This window comes from Mustela lutreola, chromosome 10 (genome assembly GCF_030435805.1).
Source record: "Mustela lutreola isolate mMusLut2 chromosome 10, mMusLut2.pri, whole genome shotgun sequence".
NCBI classification, from domain to species: domain Eukaryota; kingdom Metazoa; phylum Chordata; class Mammalia; order Carnivora; family Mustelidae; genus Mustela; species Mustela lutreola.
The window spans coordinates 115,821,541-115,843,036 of record NC_081299.1 but is presented as its reverse complement, the minus strand read 5'-3'; positions in this window follow the sequence as shown (position 1 = coordinate 115,843,036).

The following is a 21,496-nucleotide window of genomic DNA, read 5'->3' as shown; positions in this document are numbered from 1 at the left end:
GAGATGTGTGTGCCCAGTACTATATATACTCTTCTTTGTATTTCACTGGAGATGGCATTTCTGAGTTTTTTTCAATTGAATTTGGACAGATGTTTTAATAGTCACTTCTAGAGTTGGCCCTGGAGAATATCTTCCTTTTTTTTTCTCTTCCCTATTCTCTGAAAAACCCTGACTAATTCACATTATCACAGTGATATCACAATTCAAGTTTTTCCAAACACTATAGCTGCAAAATAGAAGGAAGCTACTCAGAATGTAATGCTATTGTGAATGATTGAGAAAGAAAACATTATTATAATTAAGCTACCAGGTTTCAATGTATTTTATTGTTGCTTAGAAAATCCTAGCATACCCAGACTTTACAGAGATTTGATGATCCTAAGAGGAGCTGAACTCATGGACCAAAATAACTATGCACATTAAAAGTACAATTACTTACCTAAAAAAGATGATGTGGTTAACTTTATATGGCAATCCAAGTGTTATTGGAACAGGAATTTAAAAAATAGCTTAGGGGCGCCTAGGTGGCTCAGTGGATTAAGCCACTGCCTTCAGCTCAGGTCATGATCTCAGGGTCCTGGGATCAAATCCTGCATCAGGCTCTTTGCTCAGCAGAGAGTCTGCTTCTCTTTCTCTCTCTCTCTCTCTCTCTCTGCCTTCCCTCCGTCTACTTGTGATCTCTCTCTGTCAATTAAATAAATAAATAAAATATTAAAAAAAAAAGAGAATGACTGTACTTTTAAAAAATAGCTTAAAAGGGTCACCTGGGTGGCTCAGTGGGTTAAGCCGCTGCCTTCGGTTCAAGTCATGATCTCAGGGTCCTGGGATCAAGCCCCACATCAGGCTTTCTGCTCAGCAGGTAGCCTGCTTCCCTTCCTCTCTCTCTGCCCACCTCTCTGCCTACTTGTGATTTCTCACTGTCAAATATATAAATAAAATATTTTTTGAAATAGCTTAAAAGTATATGATAAAATAATGATATACATATACAAAGAAAAGAAAGATACTATACTGTGAATATAAATTAAGTGAAAATTGTTGAAATAAAGAATACAATAAATGGAGACTAAGATGAATATAGCTGTAAAATGAATAAGTGAGTTGGGAAAAACAAACAAACAAACAAATTAATGACTTCTGCCCAAATGCAGCAGAAGAGAAAAAAATAAAGAAAATATTTAAATAAGTACTGAGATAAATTTTGGAGAATTAAAGAAAGATAAAAGATACCAGACTTAAAATGATGCCAAACATGAGAAATCAGAAACAAAACAAAACAAAAACCACACACACAAAAAACCATTCATATAGGGCGCCTGGGTGGCTTAGTGGGTTAAGCCGCTGCCTTCGGCTCAGGTCATGATCTCAGGGTACTGGGATCCAGTCCCGCATGGGGCTCTCTGCTCAGCAGGGAGCCTGCTTCCTCCTCTCTCTCTCTCTGCCTGCCTTTCCAACTACTTGTGATTTCTCTCTGTCAAATAAATAAATAAAATCTTTAAAAAACCACTCATATATATTATGGTGAGCTTTAAGAATATCAAAAACAGAGAAGAGCATAAATGATGCCCAAGAGAAGAACAGATCACCTAAAATGTACAAGAATAATACTGACAGCAGAATTCTCAATAGTAATAGCATATAAAGGAGACAGCTGGGTGTTTGTATAGATGCAAAAGATATTTGAAACTAGATATTATACATCAAGCCAAATTATTGATTAAATTTGAGAGCACAGTAAAAATACAATGAAGCATGTTAGGTCTTAGAACATTTATCACACAGAGACACACATTTTAGAAAACTTTCTTGGAGGACAGCTCAATTTAGATAGAGAAAACAGAATTATGTACTCAAAGGCACATTTTGAAGGAAGGATTGAATATAGTCTGCACTGCAAATATTCTTTAATCGTATGTTCTGAATTTCCTAAATTTAAGAAGTATTTGTTCAAATATTTATCTTTAAATAAACCCTAGGAGACTTTTTCTTGGATTCTGGAAAATCAGTCCATTTGGATACAAATCTTTTTGTCACTGATGGAAATTTTGATAGCCCTTAACTGTGGAATGTCTAATGTATTGTTACAGCAATTGTGATTTGCCACTACATGGGTGATGTGTGTGTGTTGTGCGTGTTTATTTTTATTTTTGATGGTTTTACTCTTCTATGAGATTTTTAAATAGACATAATTTTAATAAATTATGATTTGTTGAAATCTATCGGAGGTTATATATAATAAAATGAAATTTGTGTGAACTGAAGAAGTGCGTCTCCATTTTTTTTTTTTTTAGAGTAGACTGGTCTTTAAAACTTGTCAAAAGAAGTACATTATATTCATTATTAAATTTGATAATATACAATAAAGTATTTATGGTCATATGGAACCATATCAAATTCTACTATTAATTCATATTAATAATTACCATAAGAGGAAAAAGGGATATTTTTCAAAATGAAAATTAGTGTATTTTTCAAAATATGATATAGTGTTATTCACTGAACTGAGGGAACAAATGTCAAAGTTTAACACAGTTTACAGAATGTTTTAACATAAATTGAAATTTAAATCTGACCAAATTTCACAGTTTTAAGTAAAATGATAGCACTTTAAATCCTTGAAAAGTGGTAAATGACCCAAAACATTGCTTAGAAAAACAAATTTAACACTACACTAGTCTGAGATGGTTAAGTTATGGTACAACTTGCCATTGTGTATCATCAAATGGTATATATTTTTCTTTTGGTCTTGTCATTATATTTTATTTTAGCCATTCTGATAAGTGTGTAGTGATATCTCAGTGTCATTTTAATTGCATTTCCTTGATGTCTAATTATGTCAAATTATATTATTTTGATGTTTAATGATCTGAGCTTTCTCAGTTCAAGACCATGAAGCCACTTAGGAAAAATACAATTGCAGATGCACTCATAGACCAAATATTATTTAGAAATAAGAACAAACATTACTACCCATTCCAACAAAAAATAGATTTGTTATGCAGTAGGGATTTTATAAATTACCTGACACAACTTATATAGTAAGATGAAATGGGACAGGTGGCTTCTTGCAGCTATATACAACATCATTTTAATTTCAATTTGCAGTATAATTTTTCCAAGGTATACACAGAATATATATTTAATGTAAATTGTGAATATTTTAAACACTGTATATGGAAATTAATCAATTTTAAGTTTATAACAATCAAAATTAACGGAGTTTATTTTAAATTAGTTAGCTTTCTCTGCATTGCAAGACAGAATAATCAAGAATTGGTAAGAAAAAAATAATCTCTGTAAAATTACTGGGGGTGCATTATAAAGTGTTCGGTAACCGATAAAACTCACAATTTGGATTGAATGGCAAGTGACTTTTAAAATCTGGAACTCATTGTCAATTTTATTTCTTCATTGTGTCTTAAATGTGGAACAACAATGAGGTATTTCAAGGCTTTTAAAGATATCGACAATCATTATAACATAACGTGACTGATTGTTACCGTGCTCTTAACTGGGCAAACACTTGTTGGCTTCAAGATAGACTAACATAGTTGAGATGGTTCTAGCGGCCTTCTAGCACAGGGTCTCATGAGGCAGGGATTCTAGCCACTGGCTGTGCAAGGCATGAGGCCTGTTAGTGAATCTATTTTTTCCTCTGCAGAATGGGTCTTTCTACATTCCAGGTCCTTTCTACCCCAATAAATAATGCGGCGAATCTCTCAGTGAGTTGTACTTTTGGTTTGAACAGCCAACTGTCTCTTAAAAAGGACTTTGTCATTTTGACCTTCCCTGCTGATTAATATATTCTTCATCATCAGCACCTACTGCTCTCCTCTCCTGGTGGTCTCTCCGGAAGGGGTCTTCTCTAGCTCTTCTAGCAGGAGATGGGTACTTCCCCTCTACCCCTGTTTCCAGACCAACCTAACCTAACCTGCAGGGTCAGGTCGTCCTGGCCTTTTATCTGTTGTTCTCTTCTGAGTGGTTAGTTTTTCATAGATACTGTGCTTTGCTTTTGGCAGGATTGACCCTGGACTATCAAAACCCTTTTCTTGTGCCAGTGAAGCCTAAGAAACAGTCCTGATGAGAGAAGAGGAACTCGAACAGATCATATTTATCCTGAATGTTCCATCCAAAATGAAAAATACATTTCTGAGGAGCCTCAAGATTTCTGAGAAGGGAAGTTTCACCAACTCTGTCATGGAGAGGCATCAATTCCAATTCTGTGTCAATTTTCCTACTTTCCCAGCTAGTAATTCTCTACCTCAGAAGGCCCACTCTCAACCGTTTCCTCTCTCAAAGGCAGTTGCTCTTAGAGTCTGCACATGGCACTTGGGGCCTGCTGGTCGTTGGCTACTGCCCTCTGTACCTTGAGTCTAACAGCTGCGGGGCATCAAGATGAGAACGTCTCTTGTTCTAAGACTTAATATAGTTTGGGGCACATGGTAAGCAATAATCACTTTTTTTTTGTTGATCCAAGTGTTCGAACTTTCTTAATTATTCTAGTACCACAGTTTACTTGTTCTAAGATTTGTCTCCCCCACCCATTTTAATATCTCTTAAGGTGGCACTCGCCTTGCACTTGAGGACATATCCTAGTTTAACTGGCAGCATTTCTCTTTCTTAGTTGAACATAAACTATAGTGCATCTTACCCTTGATGAAAGCTAGGATGCAATGAAATACTCTATTATGGTTACGATTCTGATATTTGAAATCCTCCGGTAGCTCCCTGTGCCCCCACTGTGTAGTACCTCACCTCCTCGGCATAGTATACAAACCATCTCAGCCCCAGTGTTAACCCCGGGGCTCAGCCTCCATCCCCAGGTGATGCTGCCATATCAGCTGTCGGTTGACATGAACTTGCTATAGTTTCCCGAATGCACTGTGCTGCCACCTGGCACTTTGAAACTTGACACACTCATCCTCATTCTTCGCATTGCCCTTGTCTATCACCTCCCCTGAAAATCTGTTCCTAAGTGGCTTTTTCCAGCTCCAACCTACACTTGGCAGTCTTTTATCTCCCTGTGGTAAAACCTGTCACACTGCACCATGGACATGCCCGTTGTCCCCCTGAGAAGAGAAAAGGGACAGTGATGGCCCCCCAGCATTTGCAGCTCTAGTACAGTGCCCCATGCCTGGCTTGCAGGAATGCCAGATCATGAAGACAAACGGTGATCATCCTCTGGCTAAAACCAGCTCTTCTTTGCCTACCGCAGGATCTGGTTCAATAAAGAGCAGCCAGTTATTATTGCTGTTTTTCTAGGGATTTTTTCCCCATATATTTCCCAGGTCTTTACTCTTTTTATAGCACTTTAATTCAGGCTTCAACCACTTCCTAGTCAGATCAGGTGAAATCATTTTCCTTCCCATACCCCCGATGTATTTCACACCTAGTAATTGTTTTTTTTTTAAGGATTTTATTTATTTATTTGACAGAGAGAGATCACAATTATGGAGAGGCAGGCAAAGAGAGAGAGAAGAGGAAGCAGGCTCCCTGCTCTGCAGAGAGCCCGATGCGGGACTCGATCCCAGGACACTGAGATCATGACCTGAGCCGAAGGCAGAGGCCTAATCCACTGAGCCCCCCAGGAGCCCCCATATCTGGTTATTTTTAATCAACGTGGATTTGCTGCATCAAATCGTTCCTTCTTCTTCAAATATAAATATATAAATATATTGATCAAGTCACGCGCATGTCTTAGGAGAATGTCATACCTTTAGTAGCAAACTTGAAATCTTGGCCATTGGTTTTGATTTTTGTTTTGGTTTGATTTGGTTCGTTTTTTGTAATTTTAAAAATCCCTCCAGCCCTTGGTTCTGTCTGACCTGATTGCTTTCAGCTGTTTCTGCAACAAAGGTGTCCGGGCAGCGAAAACTCTCATTGTTTACAGTGGCGCCCCCTTCTGAACACTTTGTTTATAAAAAGCTTTTTTTTTTTTTTTTTTTTTTTTTTTTTTTTTTTTTTTTTTGGCTATGGTAAATGTGGAACAACCATGAGGTATTTCAAAGAGGTGAACCACAGATAAATTTCTCTAAGGTTGGGGTGAGGTTTACTCAAAAAGGAACTTGACAAGGCTTTTAAAGATATCGACAATCATTATAACATAACGTGACTGATTGTTACCGTGCTCTTAACTGGGCAAACACTTGTTGGCTTCCAAGATAGACTAACATAGTTGAGATGGTTCTAGCGGCCTTCTAGCACAGGGTCTCATGAGGCAGGGATTCTAGCCACTGGCTGTGCAAGGCATGAGGCCTGTTAGTGATTCTATTTTTTCCTCTGCAGAATGGGTCTTTCTACATTCCAGGTCCTTTCTACCCCAATAAATAATGCAGCGATTCTTTCATTGAGTTGTACTTTTTGTTTAAACAGCCAACTGTCTCTTAAAAAGGACTTTTGTTTAAAGTCCTTTTAAAAAAAAGTCCTTTCAAAAATTCTTTTTTAAAAATTTTTATTTTTTAATTCCATATGTTTACTCTGATCCTGGAACTTTGTCATTTTGACCTTCTCTGCTGATTAAAATATTCTCTCCAAAATGTCAGTTACTTGCAGGTACTTGCACTGTAGACATTCTTTACATATTTTTAAAAAATCCATTCACGATTCTTAGTGAAAATCCCGGGAATCTGAAATACTACCATTTGCTATTCATCAAACAGTTATTGTCTCCATCAAGTGACAGGGTTTCAGAGAACGTGAGCTCACAAGAGATGTAACCTTTTTTCCACTTTCTGCTACCATGTTCATTTCTATGTTACTCAGAGGAGCCTTCTTTGTAGAAACATATTATCCAATCTTTTATAAAGCTGAATTTAAATTCTGTCCCTTCATTCCCCACAAAGCTTAAAAAGCCAAGCAAATTTTGTTCCATTTTTTAAAAGCCCATAGATGGCATTTTTTTAATGTTGCATTTTTGAGTTTTCATCACTCTTTATGTTACTTCTACTTCACAGATAAACAATTGCTAATGACAATGTGAACTTCCTACAAATGTGCAATCAAAATCCCTAGGTACACATTACTGAAGTTCTTCGTTCCCTTTAAACATTATTTCTCTCTTGATATGCATTCTTGTTTTGTATTATATTGCATTATAAAGTTTTTTTAACAGACTGCATTTTTTAGAGTAGTTTGGGGATCAAAGTAAAATTCCCTTTCCCCACATACACACAGCCTTCCCCATTATCCACATCCTGTACCACGGTGATAATTTTTCATGCTCACTGACCCTACACTGACACATCATTATCACCCCAAAGTCCACAGTTTACATTAGAGTTCACTCTTGGTGGGTCACCAGGGTGGCTCAGTGGGTTAAGGCTTCTGCCTTCGGCTCAGGTCATAATCTCACGGTCCTGGCATCGAGCCCCAGACCAGACTCTCTGCTTGGCAGGGAGCCTGCTTTCCCCCAACCCCTGCTTTCCCCGCCTGCCTCTCTGCCTGCTTTGTTGCCTGTCAAATAAATAAAATCTTAAAAAAACCTTTTCTCATAGAGTTCACTCTTGGTATAGTATCTTATGCATTTTGACAACTCTGTAGCGATATATATCTAAAATATCATGCATGTCATACAGAACATTTTCACTGGCCTAAAAATCCTCTGTGCTCTGCCTGTTCATCCTGCTCCTCTCCTAACTGCTACAAACCGCTGACCTTTATACCATTTGCATAGTTCTGCCTTTTCTAGAAGGTCATATAGTTGGAACCTTGCAACATGAAGCTTTTTCAAATTGACTTCTTTCACTTATTATGACGGATTTTAAGTTTGTTCCATGTCTTTTCATTGCTTGATAGCTATTTCTCTTTATCGCTGAATCACATCCCATTGTTTCAATGGACCACAGTTTATCTATCCATTCTCCTCCTGAAGGACATCTTGGTTACTTCCAACTCTTGACACGTATGGGTAAAGCTGTTACAAACACAGGTTTATATGCAGGATTCTGTGTACACAAAGTTTTCGCTCTTTTGGGTGAGTACCAAGGAGCACGATTGCTGGATCATATGGTAAGAATATGTTTAGTTTTGTAAGAAACTGCCCAACTGTCTTCCAAAGTGGTAGCACCATTTTGGTGTTCTCACCAGAATGAATGAGAGTTTCTCTTGTTCCTCATCGTCAAAAGCATTTTATGTTGTCAGTATTTTGGATTTTAGCCATTCTAATAGATGTGTAGTGATATATCATTGTTTTATTTATTTATTTATTTATTAAAAAGATTTTATTTATTTATTTGACAGAGAGAGATCACAAGAAGACGGAGAGGCAGTCAGAGGGAGAGAGAAAGGGAAGCAGGCTTCTGCTGAGCAGAGAGCCCAACGTGGAATTCGATCCCAGGACCCTGAGATCATGACCTGAGCCAAAGGCAGCGGCTTAACCCACTGAGCCATCCAGGCGCCCCTCTTTGTTCTTTTAATTTACAATTCCTTAATTAGACATGCTGTGGATCATCACAGCATCTTTTCATATCATTATTGCCATCTCAATATCTTCTTCAGTGAGGTGTCTGTTCCAGTCCTTGCCAATTTTTCAATCAGGTCATTCATTTTCTTGTGTTTGAGTTAATAAATAAATACATAATAATAATAAATAAATAAATAATAAATGAATGAATGAATTTACTATATATATTATATATGTTATATATGTTACATATAGTATATTATATATATTATTATATATTAAATAATAATTTCTAAAAAATAAATTTACTAATGAGGCCAAGAATTCAGAATCACAAATACTTCAGAACTAATAATAACTGCCTTCACTTGATGTTATTCTATAAGATAAATCCTACGAACAAGTTTCAATTTTAAATTCTTAAATCCTTATGAAGAAGCATCATTTGGAGGGAGGAGTTTTCATAATTTAGCATCCATCAGCCTTTTTTAAAGATTTTATTTATTTATTGGACACACAGAGAGAGAGAGAGAGAGAGATCACAAGTAAGCAGAGAGGCAGGCAAGCAGGGAGGGAAGCAGGCTTCCTTTTGAGCAGAGCCCGATGTGGGGCTGGATCCCAGGACCCAGAGACCATGACTTGAGATGAAGGCAGAGGCTTAACCCACGACCCACGTGATGAGAGAGCCCCTCAGGTGCCCCTCATCCATCAGTCTTAATTGTTTGGAGGAAAATGTATGGATGAATAATGCCTTCGGGAGCTAATCTCTCTGAAGAATTTTCGAGTCTTTACCCCTTCAAGGTTTTTGTACAGTTCTGATCACCTCTAAACATCCAGCTGATTTCTACAGTGACAGGCCTGTTAAAAACTGTCCTCAAACCAGGAATAGAGCTTGAAACATACCAGTCAAGAGCAACTTTGAGTCTTTTAAGGAATTTATCATCATTTCTTTGTTTTTGGTTAATATCTAAAATAGTTTCCTATTACACTTGCATAATTTCTCCAGAGCTGACTTTGAAGGAGGCATTCAGTTCCAGCTAGTTCCATATTTTGGCAAGAACTATAATTCTATATAAAAAAAAATCTATTTTAGGGCACCAGGGTGGCTCAATGGGTTAAAATCTCTGCCTTCGGCTCAGGTTATGATTCCAGGTTCCTGGGATTGAGTCCCACAGTGGGCTCTCTTCTCAGCAGGGAGCCTGCTTCCATTCCTCTCTCTCTGCCTGCCTCTCTGCCTTCCTGTGATCTCTGTCAAGTAAATAAATAAAATTTTTTAAAAAACATATTTCATACCAGTTATTCGTGTTTATTAACTAAGATATCACAATACAAATAATACAAACAGTTGCTCTTTATTAATACCTTCAACCAAGATCAAAAAAATAAGTCATATTTTCTCCAAAAATTTTATATCATCTGATAGGTCAGATATATATAAAATTACATTTAAAGTTTTAAAAATATCAGCAAATATTTTCATTTAAACGCAAATTTCAAAGAAAATCTACTTTTCGAAACACGACTTTTTATCCTGTTTTTTTAAAATTTTGTCGACAACTGATAAAATGTTTAGTGACACTATAAATGTTAGATCGAAAAAAATAATTAATAAATGTAGGTTCAAATTATTATGTTCCATTAAAAATGATTTAGTCTTTGATGAACATCTGTTTGGTAATGTGTTGTATCCAGATATAGTAAATTAATGACATATATAAAATTATAGGGAAATGACACCTTCCGTTCCATTATGAGTAGAGCTTTAAAATGCTATTTGTCACACCCTGTCATCTTGTCATTATGTAGCATTATGTAGCATTTAAAAAATGTATACTCTTCACTTTGAAGTCTTTTAGAAATCTAAAATATGACTTTCTATGATTTGTGTTTCCATATTCCTTTATTGCCAGTTTGAACAAATCCACATGCTTTGATTCAAAGGTAATAAATTCCTCTTATTTGGAAAAATGATGTTTATTTTTGTTCTCTCACCCTTAGCAGGTGGTTTCATTTTAGCACACTTCAGAGTTATAATTTCATGCTTATTAAAAACATTTATTATGATCTACATAGATGAATGAAACTTTTATTTTATTAAATTATTTGTCAAAAAATTTGTTATTTTAAAAATGTATTTCCTTTGAAGGGTTATTTTAGAGCATTCAGAGAGGATCTAGGAGTGTGGTATTATGCAATTTTTAAGTAGGTTTGAAATGGTTATTTATATGATTGTTTCTTTAAGGCTTTTGTCTTTTTTTTTGGTCTTATTTTGTCCATTATATGCTATAAAATATTTTGAAAGTAAATTTAAGGTATGTTTTACATAGTTTATTTTTTGGAAAAAAAATATTGAAATGACTTATAAAATTCAGTATACCCTCAACATTAATTTTTTCTGAAATTTACCAATTGTTTACTGAACCTATTATATGGCAGTTATTACTTCAGACTACACTGGTAAATGAAATACTTGGCTTTGTAGAACGTTTATTTTAATGGGTGAGACAATTAAAAGCTATAAATCTTAATAAAAATTGCATAGTGCATTCAAAAATGATGAGTACAATGGGGAAAAAGAAAAATTCGATCAGGGTGAGAAAAATCAAGGTTGCTAGGCAGGGGAAGGGGAGTTAAGAATTTTAATAGGAAGATCAGGGTAGTTACAATGAAGCTGACAATTGAACAAAGGTATGGAAAGGTGATGAATTTGCCAAGAACTATCAGCAATAAGGTCACTCCAGACAAAGGAATTGGCTATCTTGAAGGCCATAAGGTTGGATCATGCCTGGCATATCTGAGGAATAGCAAGGAGGCCACTGTGAGTCACTGAAGAGTAGCAGGGAATGAGGTCACAGAGGTTAAATGAGTGGCTAGATCATGTAAAAGCTTAGAAGTCATTGTAAAATTCTGGCTTTTATATTTGGAAACTTACTGTGTGATAGAATTTCTGCTAATAACTGAGAGTTCAAATGTCCATAAAATTTCAAGGATTCTTATTCTAGTAAGACAGAATAAAGAAAAAGAGTTCATATTTTCACATGGTTTAACAAATGCTCGGAGATCCAAGTGTAGGAAGCTATGGGAGCACAGAAGAAGGCACTAAAATCACACCAATATATTTGATGACTGTGACTATATATAAATTTGTATTTTCTAGATTTTTTTATAGTCATGGAATCACACAGTATATACTATTCATTGCCTGGCATTTCTTTTCTCAGCAGCATTACTTTGAGAATCTCCAGTTGTAAATAGTTCATTTTGATGTTGAATAGTAATCTCTTTAATGAATAGATCATAATTTGTCTTTGCTCTATTGATGGACATTGATGAACATTTCCACTGTTTTCAATTCTTAAAAATAAAGCTGCTATGTAATTCATAAACAAGTCCTTGTATGAACATAGGGTTTGTTTCTCTTGGTTAAATGCCTAGAATTAAAATGGCTATTCGTGTAACTGCAACATATTTTGCATTTAAAAAAATTTCCAAACTATTTTCCAAAGTGGTGGTATCATGATATATGCCAAGAACAGTTTAGATTTTTTGTTGCTTCTCAATCTAGCTCAGACGAAGTACAATTAGCCTTTATAATTTTAGCCATTCTAATAGATATGTAAGCATGTCTCATTATGATTTTAATTTGTATTTCTTTAATGTCTAAATGTTGAGAAATTTGTCATGTGCTTAAAAGCTATCCATATCCTTTTGGTGACATGTCTCTTCAATAATTTTCTTCACATGTAAAATTGGATACTCTGCTTGGTTATTACTAAGGTTTTTTATTTTTATTCATTTTTTAATAATCAGAGTAGATGTCCATTATCAGATATATAATTTGCAAATCCCTTCTCCATCTTTACAGTTTCTCAATGGAGCTTTGATAGCTGTGTCTTTCAAGAAATATACTACTTCTTTCCTGGTACACGGAGGTATGACTAGAACATTATCAATGTTGACCTTTGCAAAGAAAATCATGGCTTAAGATATATGTAGTCTTCGGTTGTTGGGAGTGTTCTGAAATATCAAGCGTATCTAGTTAGTTGATAATTTTGTTCAAGTCTTACATATCTTACCAATTTGATGACCATTTGTCTATATAATCTTAAAATAAAGGTGTTGCAATTTTTTTCCATTTCTCTTCTAAGGTAGAAGTTATGATTTTTGTTCTTAGTTTTTCCCTATATATCCCCAAATCTGTTATTAAGTATTAAAAGTCAAGAATTATTATACTCCCTGAGGAATTCATCCTTTTACTCTTCTGTAATTTAGACTTGATCTTTATGTCTGATAATGAAATTTGCTTTAAAATCACTTTTCATTATCTTGATATAACCACCAAAGTTATAGTGTGATTAGTGTTAATATAGCATATTTTTTCCTTTACTTTATAAAGCACTTCTATATTTAATCCAGAAAAAAACCCAGCTTTTTAGCTCTGGAAGCATCTTTCTTAATTATCTTTTCTTTTTTTTTTTTTTAATGAATCAGTAGCAATTTTTGTTAAGGGACCTAAACTAAAAGTAGGTTTAGAAATTTATTTATTTATTTATGTATTTAGTAAAAGATTTTATTTTGTTTATTGACAGTGAGAGAGAGAGAGAGAGAGAGGAAGCGCACAAGCAGGGTAAATCACGTGCAGAGGGAGAGGAAGAAGCAAGCTCCTTGGGGGTGCAAGTAGTCCCATGCAGGGCTGGATCCTTGTACACTGGAATCATGACCTCAGCCAAAGGCAAACATCTGCTTAAACAACTGAGTCATCCTGGCACCCCTAGAAAATTAAAAAAAAAAAAAGACCTTTTAAAAATATTTTGTTTGTTTTTTTTTAAATATTTAATTTATTTGACAGACAGAGAGACAGGAAGAGGAACTATAAGCAGGGCAGAGGGCAAAGGAGAAGCAGGTTTCCCACTGAGCAGAGAGCCTGATGTGGTGCTCCATCCCAGGACCCTGGGATCATGACCTGAAAAGAAGGGACACTTATGGAGGAAGCCACCCAGACACCTCTTTTCTTTGTTTTTAATATATGGCAACTGATGCTTCCCAGCCACGAGGAGCATAATACCCATTGATTAAATCTTTGATAACAACCTATTTACAAAGGTGTGTAAATATATACTTACTCAGATTTATACACTTCGTGTTTTCTTCATAGTTTGGGGCTGGACCCCATGGTCACAACACTGCTTCCAGTCTTTGCCTTCCCATCTTTTGATACCAGGTATTTGGTCAGCAAAGCAAATTAGTATCAAAATTAATAAGCCCTTGGCACCATATCTCTGGAGCAGGGGTTGCTATTAGCCAAGGCCCACAGCAGTTGACCTCCCCTCGCTAGTGCTATAGCCCCAAGGACAAGGTCCCTGCCACCAGAACTCAGTCTTACATGTTATGCTAAGCAGACAAAACCAAAACAGGAAAGCTCCGACAGCTTTCACTGGCATGCCTCATCTCCCACTCACTCCCTCGATGTCCAGGCAGTACCAGATGCCAGGGAGGGGTCTTGGTCCAACATATGGGAGGGAAGGAAGTAGCCACGAGCAAGTACCTGCCTCTCTGTGCCTTTCTTTCATGAGCAGGTTGTAAGGAGGAGGAAGAGGAAGGGGAAGAGAGGTGAACTTCAAGGGGTGAAGGCCTCAGGTAGGCAGCTGGCTCCTGCCAGTAGGAAAGGGACAAAGGAGAAGGCAGTGAGGCTTGCAGGGAGCGTGGGGGGTAAGGGTTACAGCTTATGACGGAATCTGGACAGGAATAATAGGGATACTAGTCATTTGAGTCCACCATTGGCAAGCTGGGCTGGGTGTCATGGCAGATAGGCCTCCCTGAGCAACGGCACATGAGAGAAGTTGGAATTCTTCTCTGAGGAGCAGGTGGAGCTTTGGGTGTTGGGAAAGCATAGACAGTATTGTTCCAGGGCCAAGGACAGGTCCGGGTACTCCTGGTTGGAGGTCAAGGCCACAGTATGATCCAGGTCTTCTACCAGCAGCTTGAAGGAACCACATGCCAGCCACCCCTCATTACTGTGTATAACTCCCTGGTGCACTTATTGGCTTATCCATCAAATGACTCCTTCAGCAGCTTGAAAACCACCTCCACAGGCACTCCAGGATATGGGAGGCTTCCAGAGTGAAAATTTTGCACAGGATCACCCCAAAAGACCAGAAGTCACTCTGGTGGATGTAGATCTGGTCAAACATGGCCTTAGGGACCATCCACTTCACAGGCAGTCCACTGTTGGTTGTCTTTTTATAGTAACTGATGTGGTGATATCTCTGGCAAGGCTGAAGTCTGAGATCTTCATCATGTTGTCCTTTGTCACCACCACTTCCCTGGTGGCCAGGTCTTGGTGTATGCACTTCTTGGAGGCAAGGTACTCCATGCCTCAGGCTACCTGATAGGCACAGGATACCAGGTCCTTGGAGGAGAGTTGCTCTGCTGCATTGTGGCTGATATTGTAACAGTACTCCAGGTCAGGAGGCCTCTGGGCCTGCAGGTACTCCTGTATGTTGTCTTTGGAGGCATATTCCATGAGAGTGTACAAAGGACCGTCCTGTGTGCAGGACCCAGCAGGTTGATGCTGTCCTTGTGCTGTCCAATCATCTTCATCATCTCCATTTCTGAGATTAGGTTTGACAGGCCTTTCTCTGTTGCATCTGACTTCAACATCTTCACAGACACTTTAGTCAAATGGTTGGATTTGTTTTTGTCCAGCCCAATGGCCTCCTCCAACACCACCTGCCCAAAGTAGGCCTGTCTTAGGGTTCTGCCTAAACTGCCGACAACCAGCCTGCCTCAAGGCAGTTATGAACTCTAGATTATTCTCAAAAACATTAAACCACAAGCTAAAAGTTCTCTTCACTAGGTCTCTGTCGCAGGTCTAATTTTCTTATCTTTCATCATTTATCTTTTTCCTAATTCTTATTTTCAGGATAGTTTATTTTGCTTCCAGGTGTTTCCCCTGGTTTCTGTATGCTGTTTCATAGGGAAGAGTTATCCTGTCATAAAATTATTTCTTGAGCATTCATTACATCTCTCAGTTAAAATGGGTTCTTTTATGGTATTGATTCATTTGAATTTTCTCAAAATGGGAAGAATTTTCAAAATGGTGTTTTCCTCAAGGTTCAGAGTATGTCTTAGCCTCATCTTTACTCTTTTTGAAGTTCACTTTTCAAATTCTTGTCCCTCTTTTTATCTTTTTAAATTAAAATGTTTTATTTTTACTATTCTTTTATTTGAGTATAGTTGATATTCAGTGTTACATTGGTTTCAGGCTTTCAATATCTTCATACATTATTCTATGATCACTACAAATATAGCCACAATCTGTCACCATATAACACTATTATAATATCATTGACTATATTCTCTACACTATCCCATATCTCTTTTTAAAATCTCTGATATTTATGTTTTCTGTTATTCCAATTTTCGACCATCATTTTACTTGGTTACTTTAATAAAATATGCCTGATTACACACTCTTTGCTGAAAACCATAGCATTTGATTTATAGTAGTCTTCTTCTTCTTCTTCTTTTTTAATTAACATATAATGTATTATTAGCCCCAGGGGTACAGGTCTGTGAACCGCCAGGTTTACATACTTCACAGCACTCACCACAGCACATACCCTCCCCAATGTTCATAACCCCACCACCCTCTCCCTACCCTCCCCACCCCCCCGGCAACTCAGTTTGTTTTGTGAGATTAAGAGTCTCTTATGGTTTGTCTCCCTCCCGATCCCAACTTGTTTCATTTACTCTTTTCCTGTCCCCCATATTGCACTTCCATTTCCTCATATCAGCGAGATCATATGATAGTGTCTTTTTCTGGTTGACTTATTTTGCTAAGCATAATACCCTCTAGTTCCATCCATGTCATTGCAAATGGCAAGATTTCATTTCTTTTGATGGCTGCATAGTATTCCATCATATATATATACCATTCATTTGTTGATGGACATCTAGGTTCTTTCCATAGTTTGGCTATTGTGGATATTTCTGCTATAAACATTTGGTGCACGTGCCCCTTTGGATCATATAGTAGTCTTCTTTACCTCTATCAGAACCCCAGGAAGCTTTATTTATTTATTTACTCACATAAACAGATGATCCAACCCAACGTTTTTTGATGTTCAAATGTATTATAATGTCTTACCGCTTAACACTATGCTTACTGCTCTCTTTCACTGTCTGACTAAATCCTCATCATCACTATGCCATTTAGTCAGAAAGAACATTTGAACTCAGAGTTCTCTCCATATCAGGGAATGAAGACTCCACCCTTCTGTTTGTGCAGGTAAAATAAATGTTGATATTGTCTGTCCTGCACATACTCCATCCTGTTCACCAGAATATTCACCATCAAAATATATACAAAATAAAAACCATACCTCACCACTTCTATTATCACCCAGCATGCTAAAATCACCATCATATGTTCCTGAATTATTGACTTGATTGATAACACCACTTCCACACATACTGCACTCCTTTCTCCCTGCAAATTTATTTTGGTACAGCAACTTAACCTAAAAATCAAGTCAGATGATTTTATTCTGCTGTTGAAAGTCTTTTGGTATCTTCCCCTTTCATATTGAATAAAAACTGAAGGCGTTTCAATGTACTAGAAGGTCACGCATCAATACGTTCTTACCTCTCTCCACCACTATGAACTCCTCATTGGCGTCCTTGCTTTTCCTCAAAAGTAACAGACCAGCTGTTCACACAAAGTCTATATACTTACTTGCTCTGCCTAGAGCAATCTTTTCCTTTAATATGTGTATAAACACCCTCCTTCATTTCCTGGGTCTTTGTGCAAATAACATCTCATAAATGAGATATAACCACCCAACACAAAATAAAATTAACTTTCCTCCCAGCATTCTCCAATGGCTTTTTCCTTTCTTGTATTTCTTTGTAACACTTATCACCATCAACCATCAATCATTATTCTATTACTGGTTTATTTTCTTATTGGAGACAGAGAGAGAGAGAATTGGGAGGGGGCGCAGAGGAAGAAGAAAACACCCCACTGCCTAGAAAGCTTGCTGGGGAGTTATATCCCAGGACCCTGAGATCATGACCCAAGCCAAAGGCAGTCACTCAATGGACTGAGCCACCGAGGTGCCCCTCTATTATTGGCTTATTTCACTATTGTATTTCAAAAGAATGTAAGCTCTTTGTGGTCAGGTATTTTATATGTTTTATTAATTGAAGTATTCTCAGAAAGGTAGCTGGCAGATTGTAAGGGCTCACTAAACTGTATTTTGTTGTTATTATTGGGCTCCTTTGTGGGCTTTACCTCTTACGCTAGAAGTCTATCCTTCAGATGTAAGCAATAAGAATAGAACCCTGCTGCCTGTTCCAATGAGTAAAAAGCCTGTATTAAGTGGATATTTTAAAAGCTAAATGAATGGCTTAATAGTTGTATATAGGGGGAAAGGGAACATATTTTCCACGGTTTAGAAGTGGAGTTCTTTTATAGAGTTCTTGTACAAGACTACACTATTGAACGATAATGGGCAGTTTTACATTCCAATTATACAAACACTTTGGTAATTTATATCCTTTTTTTGTAATTCATGACTGGATCATTTAGGAGCATTATAGCATTTCAACTTTTCCTGTTCAATAAACTTATTGGGGTTGCTACCTTTTTTATTCAAATGGAGAAGCAGTCATGATTTAATTTAATAATGTGTTATTGATTGTGTTGTTTTCTAGGAATGAGTCGCACATGCTAGTTTAAAAGTTTTGTTAAATTCCCAAGTCTGTCACCGATAAAAGCCTTTTGTAGATTAGTAACTTGATCAAAACAGAAAAGTTATGTAACACTAAATTGTTATACTATCTTTGTTTCCATCTTGCATTGTAATAACACCCATCTTAACTCTATTTAAGAAAAGTCATCGCCAGATGGCTTTCTGGCATTGATTGCATGATATGAAATCTAATATAACTAAAAGTTTTTGGTTTTAGTAGCATATATATCAATTTATTAAAATATATGTATTTGAATATAAGGTAAAGTTTTAAATTATTTGGCAATAGTAAACTAAACTTTTTTTTGTAAATTTTTATTTTCTAAAATTTCATTGAGCTCTTTTGCAATAAGAAACAAGTTACAAAAAATTAAGGTTTATTTACCCTAATTCAAAATTATTAGGAATATAATCATAGAGGTTGAAGTATTTAAAATATTGAACCCCAAACATTTTATTAGGTAAATTCGTGAATGCTGAGCATTCACTGTTAAAATATACTAATACTATTGATAGACTGGTAGAAGCCTAAAATCAAATATTTATTAAATATTTATATCCATATCTTTTCATGGCGTGGTAATTCATTTCTGTAGCATTAAATAATATTCCATTGTTTGCATGTACTACACTTTATTTGACCTTTCACCTATAGAAGGATATCTTGGTTGCTTCCAAGCTTTTGTCAGTTATGAATAAAACTACTATAGACATCTTTGTGGGTATAGATTTCATCTTCTTTGGATAAATACCAAGAACTGCTACTGCTGAATCATCTGGCAAGAATCTGTTTAGTTTTGTAAGAAACTGCCAAGTTGTTTTCCATTCTTTATTCTCAATAGACATGGAAGAACATTCCTGTTGCTCCACATCCTCACCAACATTTCGTGTTCTGTTGTCAGTGTTCTGGATTCTGGGTATGTACTGGTGTCTCTTTTTTGTTTTAATTTGCATTTTCCGGATGACATATGATGTGAAGCATCTTTTTATATGCTTATATGCCATCTGTAATATTTTCTTTTGTGAGGTATCGGCTAAGGACTTTGGCTCATTTTTAATCAGGTTTTTCCCCCATTGTTGAGTTTTAAGGGGTCTTTGTGTATTTTTGATTAACAGTCCTTTGCCAGATGTGTATTTTGCAAATTTTTTCTCATAGTCTGTGCTTTGCCTTTTCATTCTCTTGGCATTGTGTTTCACAGAGTAGACATTTTTAAATTCAGTGCTTGTGCTTTTGTAGCTAAAGTTATTTCCAAAACCAAGGTCATTTAAATTTTCTTCTATATTACCTTCTACATTTTTCATGTTTAGGTTTATAATCCAATCTGAGTTAATTCTTGTGAAGAGTGTATATCTGCCTGGATTTATTTTATTTTATTTTATTATTTTATTTTATTTTTATTTTATATTTTTACATTTAGCTTCACCATTACTCCAGAACCATTTGTTTAAAAGATTGTATTTTGCTCTCTTGTATTGCTTTTGCTTTTATATTAAATATAAAATATAATTGATAATATATATTCCGTTCCTTTAATCTAGTCTTTCTGTGGTATTACAATATCTTGCTTACAATTATCGTTATGGTATACTTTTCTTAAGATTTTATTTATTTATTTGATAGAGAGAGAGATCACAAATAGGCAGAGAGACAGACAGAGAGAGAGAGATGAGGAGAAGCAGGCTCCCTGCTGAGCAGAGAGCCCAATGCAGGACTCAATCCCAGGCCCCTGGGATCATGACCTGAGCCGAAGGCAGAGGCTTAACCCACTGAGCCACCCAGGCACCCCATCGTTATGGTAATCTTTGAAGTCAGTCCTCAGTCTTCGTTCTTTTTCAACACTATGTTGACTATTGTGAGTCTTTGCCTCTCCATATAAACTTTAAAATAAGTTTGTTAATAGTAAAAAAAAAAAAAAGAACTTGCTGGAATGCATTAATTGTATAGATAAACTTGGAAACCAGTGATCTCTTGAGCTTAGAAGGAGATAGTCCATGGGCATCAGTTGTTACAGTGGTGCCTCTGGCAGAACCTATTGCAAATCCCTAGGCAAAATGAGACCTCAAGGATCTGAGAGAATGGCTAAGAAGTACTTGATACATCCCTTGGGTATGTTTTATTGAATTTTCCACCTGTCTGAAAGCTGGGGAATCTAGATAAGGGAGGGAAAATTAGTTATGATAAAACATATCAACAAACATCAATAAATTTTGTAAAACTAATTGTCATGGCTCATATACAATATGACCAACAGAGGGACCATCAAAAGGAAAGCATCAGTTATGTTTATTGTGAAATTTTTTATTCAAAATAAAGCAATGAGAGGGGAAGACACAATGAGAAAATTACCATTTTTTAAATGGTAAACTTCTTACAAAATGGATTAGGTTTTATATTCTAAGTAGTATATTGAAAAGTAAAACATTGGGGCGCCTGGGTGGCTCAGTGGTTTGGGCTGCTGCCTTTGGCTCGGGTCATGATCTCAGGGTCCTGGGATCGAGCCCTGCATCGGGCTCTCTGCTCCGCAGGAAGCCTGCTTCTCTCTCTCTCTCTCTCTCTCTCTCTGCCTGCCTCTCTGCCTACTTGTGATCTCTGTCTGTCAAATAAATAAATAAAATCTTTAAAAAAAAGAAAAGAAAAGTAAAACATTAAAAAATAAAATTTTAATTTAAAAAAATTATGTAATTTTTTAAAAACCTTAAAAATAGCAGAACCATTTTTCTTATAACTGGAAAATACATTGTATATATATCTATCAAAAATAACTTGTCGGGCGCCTGGGTGGCTCAGTGGGTTAAGCCGCTGCCTTCAGCTCAGGTCATGATCTCAGGGTCCTGGGATGGAGCCCCACATCGGGCTCTCTGCTCATCGGGGAGCCTGATACCTCCTCTCTATCTCTGCCTGCCTCTCTGCCTACTTGTAATCTCTCTCTGTCAAATCTTTAAAAAAAAATAACTTGTCATGGGGGCGCCTGGGTGGCTCAGTGGGTTAAAGCCTCTGCCTTCGGCTCAGGTCATGATCCCAGGATCCTTGGATTCAGTCCCACATCGGGCTCTCAGCTCAGCAGGGAGCGTGCTTCCTCCTCTCTCTCTGCCTGACCCTGCCTACTTGTGATCTCTGTCAAATAAATAAATAAAATCTCGTATAAAAAATTTTAAAAAAATAACTTGTCATGTCTGGAATCAGGAGCATATGGAAAAAAATAATATCTGAGGACAATACTTCTGCCATGTCTTGTGCCTTGTTAATATTTTTAAACAGCCAGGCAACTTTTAGCTCTATTGAAATACCTGCTATGATACCAGCAGTGCCTTTTGGAGCCCTATGACTATAAAAATTAAT